The following is a 7,059-nucleotide window of genomic DNA, read 5'->3' on the forward strand; positions in this document are numbered from 1 at the left end:
ATGGACAACACATAAAACCATTCTGCTTGTTTGCCTCAGCCGCATCGAGAAACTCATGCACGCCCTAATGTACTCGCGGGTGTGTCTGTCACCGTACATCCATTGCCGGTTCATCTGCGTGCATTATATATAATTAAGTGTCCAAATTAATAGAAGTTCATCATCACATTAAAACCAAAGTGCATACATAGTTCTCATCTAACAACATATAGCTCTCCAGAGCATCTAATTAATTAAACCATACATTGAAACTATGTAAAACATTTCAATGCGAAAACAAATGCGATCATAATCGCAACCAAGGTAACAATTGATCCAACGGCATAATGATACCAAGCCTCGGTATGAATGGCATATTTTCTAATCTTTCTAATCTTCAAGCGCATTGCATCCATCTTGATCTTGTGATCATCGACGACATCCGCAACATGCAACTCCAATATCATCTAATCCTCCTCAATTTTTTTATTTTTTCCTTCAACAAATTGTTTTCTTCTTCAACTAAATTTAACCTCTCGACAATAGGGTCGGTTGGCATTTCCGATTCACATACATCCTAGATAAATAAAATCTATGTCACGTTGGTCGGCATAATTTTCATAAACAATAAATGAACCAATAGTTATAAAGATAATATACATACCACATCCGAATCATAGACAGGACGAGGGCCGACGGGGGCGGATACCAAAACCATCGCACTATATAAGATGCAATAATAAATGTAAGAAAATGATACAAGTATCTATCTAAACATACAAGTAAGAATATTTTTCCTTTCAGAAAGAAGATATGAACAAGAGGCGCACCACGGTGGTGTCGGTGATGAGATCGGCGCGGGTGATCGACGGCGGTGAAGACGGGGACGGGGCGTGACGGACCGCTAAATCTAGACAAATCTCGAGGAAAATGGAGCTTGGAGGTCGAGCTTCGAGAGGAGAAAGCTTAAGTAGTGTGGCTCGGGCATTCCATCGAACACCTCATGTGCATAGGAGGTGAGCTAGAGCACCACAAAGCCCTCTCACCCTCGGCCAGAAAAAATAGAGTACTGTGCTCTGCTCTTGCGCGAGGGGGTATATATAGGCACCTCATTGGTCCCGGTTGGTGACATGAGCCGGGACTAAAGGGGAGCCTTTGGTCCCGGTTCAAGCCACCAACCGGGACCAATGGTGGTGGGCCACGAGCCAGGCCCATTGGTCCCGGTTCGTCCCACCAACCGGGACCAAAAGGTCCAGACGAACCGGGACCAATGGCCCACGTGGCCCGGCCGGCCCCCTGGGCTCACGAACCGGGACCAATGCCCACATTGGTCGCGGTTCTAGACTGAACCGGGACTAATGGGCTGACCCGGCCTGGACCAAAGCCCTGTTTTCTACTAGTGTACAGTTTCCTTGCTGAATTGGAATTGAAACCAATTCAATACGGAGGCCTCCAATACAGACATCCAAACATAGCGTTATGTTTTTTAGATCATTTTTTTGTTCACACTGCATGCAGCCATTTGGATTGCTTCTTCGTTAATTTACACAGAATTTGTAGCCCATTCACATGCTTCTGCGTCTAGAAATTGAACTTGTAGGAAAATAGCTTCTTCTTTGCAACCCCCTCGCACCAGTGTGCATAGATTTTTTTTTTATTTTTTATAATCAGATCTAAATTCCACATAAGGCTTTACTAGTTTTCTTCTCTCATATTACATTGCACTTATTTTTCGAATGGCATGTTACAATTTGCATGTAACAGCTGCATGCATGATTCCACTTCTGTAGGAACTCATCAAGTGAAAACTTTCTAGCTGAAATATTGAGAAGGCGGTAAATTCAGCAATCTTCTGTTTTTCTTTTTTCAGGACTAGAAACAGTCAGAAGAATGGGCATTTGGCAGCTTGGCATTCAGGACATAACTCAAGTGAGATGATAACAGCAACAAAAGCAATTGTCTTGATAGTTTGAAGGAACTGTTGTCTCCTGTATTTGACCACAAATTCCAAAGGTTAGTTGGTCAATCTTTCCATCAAAATGGGCAATCCGATGTGCCAAATGCCGGGGTACTTGCATCACACTGGCATGTGAACTTGCTTATCATTCAGGCATTCGTCTCAATTTCTGAAGCCCAACCTGGAGGATTCAATCATTCATTCAAGGTGTATAATTTCTGTTCTGGACTATAGGCGGCATAATCTCTGTGCTCCTTTTGTTCTCCTAGCTCAATGGTGGAGTAATTGCGCCAAGAGAAGTCAGCAAGTTCACCATGAAGCAAACAAAGGTGCTCTACTGCACGCAACAATATTTTCTGTTCTTCCCATGAATCATTGCCTTGATTCAGTTTTTTTTAATTCAGTATGTACGGAAGAACAAGTATTCAAACATGTATTCTGAACTTTGACATGGTATCACATTATGTGTTCAGGACTCGGCTACTATGTTGGTATGCATTTGTTTTGACATTAATTTCATATGCTTCGATGGCTTTTGATGTGTTTTTATGTACCCAATTCCGCAGTTAAGTCTCGAAGTGCAATTGTCTTACATGGTGATGTGGTTGTTTTGCTGTCCTGATTTAAAGTAGGCATACAAACTACCGCAAACACAAGTAGTAGTATGTGGCAACAATTTCGTTCTAAACATAGTTTATTTAGCAAATCGGTATTTACAAGTCTATTTTGTTCAGCATGTCTCTCTATTGCCAAATGTCAAGTGCCAACCTGTCCTCTATTTGTACAATACAGTGGAATGGCAGCCTCTTGTGGCAAGTTCAGTGTCACCTGTTTCCCCAATTCCGGTATGTTGCTCCCTCTGTAGCCACACTTCTTCCACAAGTTGCTCGACGCGGTCTGTTGCTCCCTCTGTAGCCTACTGCTTCCTCCGTATTGAGGAGTCTGGGGCCAACCTGGTGAGGAGTCTAAAATGGTAAATATCAGTAAAGCATCATTTCATCAACTTGTAGGATTTTCTAAAATTGAACTGTGGCAGTTGGCAGATTTGGGTTCAGACAGAGTTCCTCCATCCAGAGAAACGTGTCTTGGTATTTTTGCGAAGCTAATGGCTCCTGCATCTGACCACAAATTCCAATGGTTAGTCAGTCAGCCATTCTTTCCATCCAAATGAGCGATCCAATGTTTCATATGCTGTCTTTTGGGACTTCCATCACACTAACCTGTTACTTGTGAACTTAGTTTAGTCATTCAGGTTTTTCCTCTCAACATGTGGACCTAAACTTGGAAGAATTCATGATTCAAGGTGTATCATGGCTGCTCTGGACGATATAGGCTATAGGCTGTACAATCTTCATCGAAGTCTTCTTTTGTGTGGGGTTTATCCGCCTGGGGATTCTTCAAAGAAGAAAGCCTTGCCATTTGCCAAGCAGATTGATGGACCAGTTGCACTCAGAATTCGGCCATTCACCACCATGAAGCAAATTAGGTGCTTTACTTTGGGCTAACAACATTTTTCTGTTATTCCCATAGAATCCGCACCCCGCTGATAGAGTACCTATTTTCTCCGGTGTGTCTATGGAGGAACAACGCCAAATAGCATTCTGAAACTTAAAATGGCGTTCTACTCCATGCCGAGGACTCCGGGATGGATGCCAGTATGTATCAGTTTTGACTTCCTGTGATATTTTATTGCATCAGGAAGATTCAGTATACCAAGTGCTGGAGTTAAACATTCTATTGCTAGTTAACAGCCTGATCTCTTTACTTCAGAGTGGAGTGGCAACTGGCCGGCGAACAATGATGCCCACCGCCCCCGACGCCGACGACAACCCGCTCACCTGTCCCGTCCCACTCGCTCCACGGCGCACTTCGCTGGCAGGCACCTGCCGTGCGTTGAGGAATCCAAGGCTGAGCTGGCTCTCGTCCCTTGTCACCATGCTGTGCGTTGTTAGGGCCGATGAGTGCTGGTGCACGCCTGCAGGCTGCAGCCTACACCAAGCGGCTTATCCACGTCATCCGCGTGTGCAGCACCAGTATGCAGCAGCTCAGCCACCATGACCTGATCTTTCAGAGTCACAGCTCAAGCAGCTTGACGTGCATACTCTGAGCCATCAATGGGGTATCGTTTCTTGTACCGCAGAATAATCTCTAACTACTCCAAATACAAGGAGCAAGCAGAAAAAATTTGATTCTAATCTTGTACGTACCATAGAACAAAAAAATAATCTCTAGTTTAATTTTGGCACGTCTACTCTGCTTCAACATATTTCTTTGCTGCTTAGCACTAACCAGTCATCCTTTGTTTACATATTACAGTGGAGTGGCAGCCACTGGTAGTGACCCAACAAGCTGACCACCGCTTGTTTCCCCCAACACCGGCGACACCCACCCATCCAAGTCGCCGCACTCCCTGCACCTCTATGTGATGCTCACTGCAGACCACCCGTCGCATCCTCTGCAACGAGGAGTCCGGGGGCTGACGGCAAGTGCTGGCACAGGGATGACACTTTCTCTCCCACCTCCTTGACGTCCACAGCATCCTCCGCCTACTCTTCCTTGGGTTGCGCACATCACGGGCGTGGTTACAGCCAGAGGCCTAGCTCTCCCACTATGCGGACGAGGAACCTGGCTCGCTCCAAGTGCCCTGCGCCCTAAGATCTGGCAGCTACTCCCGGTCCAGGGCATCACTGGTATGTACTCCCTCTGTAAACTAATATAAGAGCGTTTAGATCACTAAAATAGTGATCTAAATGCTCTTATATTAGTTTACAGAGGGAGTAGTACATATTTTCAAATATAATTCACTTCCTAATTCCTATGCCTTGATTTAGATTAAGCATACCAAATTCTGCTATTTACACGTGAATAGATTGAATATTTTTTATCCTAGCTAAATGCCTAACCTCTCATCTCTACTTTTCAGTGGAGCGGCAAAACACAAACGGCCCGATGCCGGTGACGCACACGCTCCCTCGACGAAGCACTCGCCACGGCCGGCTCTTCATGAAAGAAGAACCAGGCTGCCCTCCCGTTTCTCACTCGCCTTCTGCGCTCCACTGGACTGGCAAGCAATGGCACTTACTCCATCAATGCCAACCGCATCATCTTCTGTTTGATGCGCCCACATGCTAGCTGCCTGCCTCTGCGACTCTGCCGACTCCCTGCAGCTCCTACCTCGACCTTGCCATCTTCGACTCCGGCAAAGCCTGTTGGGTCCTTGTAGCCGGTGTAATTTGGGTCTGGCCAACAGCGCCCGGCTTGTCTAACAGCAGGGAGCAGCTCATCACCATCAGCCTGTAGCTATTGAATAAACGTCTATTAGACCACATGAATATATATGCGATGATCCATGGTGTGTGGATAAATAGTATATGTATTGATGTATACACAGAAGACACCAAGGAGTATGGTCTTGTTGTGCATATTGATTCAGATGCATCCGATCAGTGAATACCATTTAATATAACTCCTTGTAAACAATTTTGTAGGCGGAATCCAAGACTGGAGAAGGGACACGTTACTGCTACATTCATGAAGTACATAAAGCCTTGTAAATTCAGGCAGCTTATACAAGTCATCTATGCCAAATAGGGTCATTTAAAAACAAGTCATCTATGCCAAATACAAGTCATCTACAAGTAATCTATACCAATTTATTAACACTTTTCTCTGATGCATCATTTAAACCACATAAAATTTCACAGTATGCCCTTTCTTTCGTCCTCCCTTACTCAACCACCTCAACAAACTCAACGTGTTATTAATTGACCTAATAAAATTATATTTTCTTTTCTAAGCCAATAAATGTTTGTATATGCTACACATGCTTGTTTGAATTACATAAGGATCTGATATGAATCTATATATGTGGTATGGTATGTGTCATTGCACGATACAAGTTATTAACATGAACCCAAAACTGATTAGCATAACATCCACTACCAGAAAAACTTGTTTTGCCGACGGCCCCCGTCGGCATATATTGGCATACCCCGACGGCCCAACTAAAGCCGCCGGCGTATAACCATCTATGTCGACGGGGGCCGTCGGCATAGATAAGCCGTCGGCGTTTTCCCGAATATACCGATGGGAGCCGTCGGCATATCGCGTGGGCCTGTCTACCCGGGCGACGACGGCAGTTTGACGGCGTCAGGCTACGCCGACGGGCTAACGGTGGCCGTCAGCATAGCTACGCCGACGGCCTAGCCGTCGGCATAGCTATGCCGACGTCATCGATCCGCCGCGCCGCCACGTCATCGATCCGCGTCGTTCGCCGATCCCGTGAGGTGGCATTTCTATGCCGACGGCTAGGCCGTCGGCATAGGCCTGGCCCATGGTTTTTGCCACATCATTGATCCCCGCCCTACGCCACGTCATCGATCCAGGGCTCTACCGTTCCGTGGCTGTAGCTATGCCGACGGCTTTGCCGTAGGCATAGATTTCTAATAATATTTTTATATTTTTTCTATTTTCTCTTATTATTTTTTATTTTTTTCCAATACTAATTTCATTAACTTAAATGTACAGAAAACATATATCGATTGCCCCCCACACGGGCCTTCTTCCGTCGTGTCACGGAGAGGTTAGACGGGACGGGCCAGGTACCTGTGGGGGGTAGCAATGCCGCCAGGTGTTGCGGTGGGCCCTCCTACGGTTGTGGAAACATGGTGGCAGGTGCAGGCACGCGGCTCCGGGGTGTGCCCCCTCCCCCTCACGGGCGTCGATGCCGCCGTGCCCCGGAGGGGGGAAACTGCCACGTCGGGCCGACGCAGAGGGAATCTTGGGATGGGTTGTGCTGGGACTGTGTTGGGGGGTGTAGCTATTAGTGGGCTACGACAACAAGGTGAAAAGGTCCACCGGTCAAACTACGTCCAGCGAAAGTCAAAGGGATAGACCCGGCGGTCGTCTGTGTCAGGGTTAGACGGGACGGGGTACCTGGGGGGTAGCAATGCCGCCAGGTGTCGCGGTGGCCCTCCTACGGTTATATAAGCATGGTGGCAGGCGTAGGCACCCGGCACGCGGCTTGTATGAGGTCCCGGTGCGACGCTCCGGTGGCATTGCTACCCCCCTAGGGCCCTCGTCCGGCCTAACCCTGTAGCGTTTGACCACGGGATCTACCCCTT

The 7,059-nt window shown here is 46.8% G+C and overlaps 1 long non-coding RNA gene across 1 annotated transcript; it reads left to right on the top strand.

Annotated features, from left to right (window-relative positions):
• Nucleotides 1-1,731: 1,731 nt before the first annotated feature.
• LOC125512170 lies at nt 1,732-5,379 on the top strand. Its single transcript, XR_007285226.1, has 7 exons — nt 1,732-1,992; nt 2,090-2,265; nt 2,729-2,892; nt 2,973-3,591; nt 3,707-4,135; nt 4,253-4,626; nt 4,860-5,379. It is a non-coding gene; the product is annotated as an uncharacterized LOC125512170 (long non-coding RNA).
• The last annotated feature ends 1,680 nt before the right edge of the window (nt 5,380-7,059 follow it).

Source organism: Triticum urartu, chromosome 6, assembly GCF_003073215.2.
Source record: "Triticum urartu cultivar G1812 chromosome 6, Tu2.1, whole genome shotgun sequence".
Classification (NCBI taxonomy): domain Eukaryota; kingdom Viridiplantae; phylum Streptophyta; class Magnoliopsida; order Poales; family Poaceae; genus Triticum; species Triticum urartu.